Source organism: Branchiostoma floridae, chromosome 19 (genome assembly GCF_000003815.2).
Source record: "Branchiostoma floridae strain S238N-H82 chromosome 19, Bfl_VNyyK, whole genome shotgun sequence".
Lineage (NCBI taxonomy): Eukaryota > Metazoa > Chordata > Leptocardii > Amphioxiformes > Branchiostomatidae > Branchiostoma > Branchiostoma floridae.
In genome coordinates, this window is record NC_049997.1 from 2,951,599 (window position 1) to 2,955,441 (window position 3,843).

At 38.4% G+C, this 3,843-nt stretch overlaps 1 protein-coding gene across 2 annotated transcripts in view; it reads left to right on the top strand.

Annotated features, from left to right (window-relative positions):
- Positions 1–1,928, top strand: part of LOC118406730 (protein fuzzy homolog) — a 20,978-nt gene extending 19,050 nt beyond the window's left edge. For both annotated transcript variants that reach the window (XM_035807020.1, XM_035807021.1), the window contains exon 13: positions 1,250–1,928. The gene's annotated coding sequence lies outside the window, so the exon portion shown is untranslated. The remainder of the gene's footprint in view (positions 1–1,249) is intronic.
- Positions 1,929–3,843: the final 1,915 nt, after the last annotated feature.

The window sequence follows — 3,843 nt, forward strand, 5'->3', positions numbered from 1 at the left end:
GAATCGACAAAGTGTGGCGTGTCTTCCAGCGAGCTTTGCGCTTGTGGCGAGGGAAGTTTCTACAAGTCTGGTCGAGTTCTGTCACCTCCATGCCGCGACGGGCACTAAACGCAATTTGGCATCTGACTAAACATGTGCTAAGCATTCTCAGAGTTTGAATTTTCAGTATTAAGTGCAACGTTACAGTCTGCCGCAATAACGTCAGCGCTAGCAGCCCTGATTCGTATGTTTAACGTTAGTTGATCAACTGAATTGTAATTTTGAAGACAGACCTTTCTAATACACATGTTGACAAAGCCAAAATACGGAAAAAAGACGCGCGCACGAATTTATCTAATACCACTATCCCGCTGGCCCCCACTATCCGCTGCCCTCACGGAGTTAGGGTCGGGGAAGCGCTAAATCTTGCCCCTTGTTAGGCAAGTGGATATTGAGGGCCAGCTCGTGCACGCATGCGGTGGGGATTGGTAGCTAGTCCTCTGCACGCCGCCTGTCAGTGAAAGGATATCACCCAGGGTAGCGGGCCAGGTGTAGTGAATGATCGCGGTTGTTGCGAGGCCGCTTCACCGCGAACTCTAAACCACCGCGAACACTCCATTTCCCGCTACCGCAAAAGTAAATCCTCGCGATCGGCACCAGCATTAGATCGTTGAAAAAAGTGCCATTTTTAGAAGTATATAGATCAAGACGTATTATTGCAACTTTGTCCTGATATCTAACCTTGGCTACATCACTTAATGATTCACAGAATGGAGACAAAACAGCACACTTTAACCCGCAAGTAACTTTGCTGGTGCCGTTCTGTGTTCTAGTCATCCAGGTTATCATCCAACATGGCGCCCACGCGTGATCGAACGGTTTTCGAACGTTCTGTGAAAACGATCTATTGCATTGCAGTACTGTACTTGATACTGTAAATGCATTTAAGTTCGCAGGGATTTAATTTCGCGGTAGCCAGAAAAAGGACTTTTCGCGGTGGATTTAATTTCGCGGCAACACCATAGACTGCAGTCTAATACCATAATAGAAAAATATTCGCGGTGGTTTTAAGTTCGTGGTGAAGTGGTCACCGCGAAAACCGCGAACATTAATCCACTGCGAACATTTCTGCATTTACAGTATATTCAAGCTGGTGATAAATGCATACAATTTTAGGTCATTGTAAACCTTCCTTACTGTTAGCAAGTGCATATGTACATGACTTAATACAGACATGGCTCAACTAAATGTTATTTTGTTTTCATTCCAGGTTTTTACCAGAGCATCAACCAGTCAAGTTGTTCCATATCCAAACTGTTGTCAAAGTACACTTTGGTATTTTATCCGAAACAAGACCATTCATATCCTGATGATAGCTAAATGAAACAGAAGCATCACTTTTGAGACTGAAGCAAAGCCAAAATGAAAGTACGGTTTGAGGATACTGAAAAATCTTTTCATTCTAAGAGAATGATTAATGTTGTAAAATGAAGCCATAAAATTGTATTGGATGTCATTTTCTATAATCTAAAATATTCTGTACATTCTAGAGTTTCTGTTACCTCAAAAATTATTTTTCCTAGTACTATGTATATTCCTATATTGTATCTCTGTTTACTTTAGTGGCATTCATATAAAGCCTAGGGAAAAATGTTATGTTCCTTGTTACCAGACTAACCCTAGCCGTTTTGGAGTCAGCCTCCAGCAAGGGACGTAAAATTTTCAATCCGACATTTGAGTGATAAAATTCTAAACACACTTTCTGTATTTCTCTCTATTAACTGACATTAAGAATTTGAACATTTTGTACATATATTAAACATTGTACCGTACATTGTACACTTTTTTGTATACTTGTGCTTGAACATGATTAATATTTTGAATATGTTGAAAATACCAGTGTCCACTGGCATTTCAATTTTGCATTGTTAAACTGTTTTGTAATTTGTTAAACTAACAGGCGTCTTTTTAATTATGGAAAAACACTCTAATTCTGGACTCAAGTCCATAACTCCAAAATGCTTTACCCGATCAACTTTATATTTTTATTGAGTACATACCAAAGTGTAATGAATATGCAGAAAGCGTCAATGAGTCCCTTGGGACTAGTCCAATTATACTATAATTATATATAATTATATATAATTTTGGGGCATTATATATAATTATATATAACCCATTTCACCAGTATACATAATTATATATAACCTATTTCACCATTATATATAATTATATATAACCCATTTAACCATTATATATAACCATTTCACCATTATACATAATTATATATAACCTATTTCACCATTATACATGATTATATATAATGCTGATGACCATTATACATAATTATATATAAAACTTGTGATCATTATTCATAGTTATATGCACCATTTATGACAATTATTCATAATCATGCTTATCCCCCATAACCATTATACATAATTATATATGATTATACATAATTATATATAATTATACATAATTATAGATAAGCATTAATTGATAAAGTGTAAAAAGACTTGTTTTGCTTAATATTTACACCATATATTGCTTTCTGACTAAAAGAAATAATGTTAAGAGGCATTTTATGTCTATTGCACCACTTTGAAGCTAAATGCTGGTCATGATGTTCTGACCTGCTCAAAACCACTTGTCTGCTTAATGCACAGCCTTAAATGTTATAGCATTAAACAGTCAGAGGTTGAGGCATGATTTTCTCAAAGCACTTTGTATTATGATGATGTGTAGGAAAGTGCTAGACTTAGGACAGTTTTTTCTTTTACACAACCAAACTGCAATTCGCTGCTGCGTGTCAGTGGCATTGTTGTGAACCCTGGTGACTTGGAGATATTTTTCTGTACCAGCTGCTGGTCCTGTTGTAGCCTTCCTGCTACACACCTTTAGCGATCAGCCTGAATGCCTCCATCTTTCTGCGAGCTTCCATATTACATCCTCCTATTGCCACTCCACAACCTGATCGTACATTTGAGTTTTGTCGCTGGTCAAGTTTACTGCTGATATGGAATGATACTCTGATCAGATACTAACATAAGTAAAATGGAGGCAGTGAGAAAGAAGGAGGCATATGAGGAAATAACAGCTAGTTGATGGAGTCCCGGGTCCGCGTGTGTGAACAGGACAGACTGTCATTGCCATAGGACCAGAAATCTTCCTCATATGAACTGGTGTCAAAGCGATCTCGCCCCCGCCCCCACGCCCCATGATCTCGCCCTCCCAGGGGGGAAATCACTAGCGATCTCGCCCTCCCCAGCTAGTGCTCTCGCCCCCCTATCTCGCCCCCCCCCCTTTAGTGATTTTGCCCCCTTCCCCCCCAAAAAACGGGTTTACCTAACATTTTAGAAGTTGATTGGTATAAATCACAAAATGCAGTTTCAGAATGATATAAGTACACGAGTCTGATACCTAACTCCATCCATAGTATTAATATTAACGTCATTACATGTTGATATTTAAGACAGTTGAAGTTTTTTTCGGACAAGGAGGGTTGGGTCCCTTGTATTCCCAATATTGCAATATTATACTTGAGTCTCGACATAAGATTGTATTCCCCTGTCCTCAAGCAACCTATATATCTCCAATATGAAGCCTCTACAATGACCACAAAAGAAGTATGAAATGTCTTTATTAGTTATGAAGATAAGGTATTCACTAGAATATCGCACATTTTGTTATATGCACCTCCATTATGACTGTTTTTCTAGTATTTGGGAACTGGTGCGTTTACCCGTGTTTCTTAGGACTGGTACTTTGTAGCATTTCGCAACAGGTATATGAATTTGCGCGTAGATAGTGTTTATAATGAGAAACTATTATTCACTTGTGTTTTTGTTAGTGCTTTGGAAA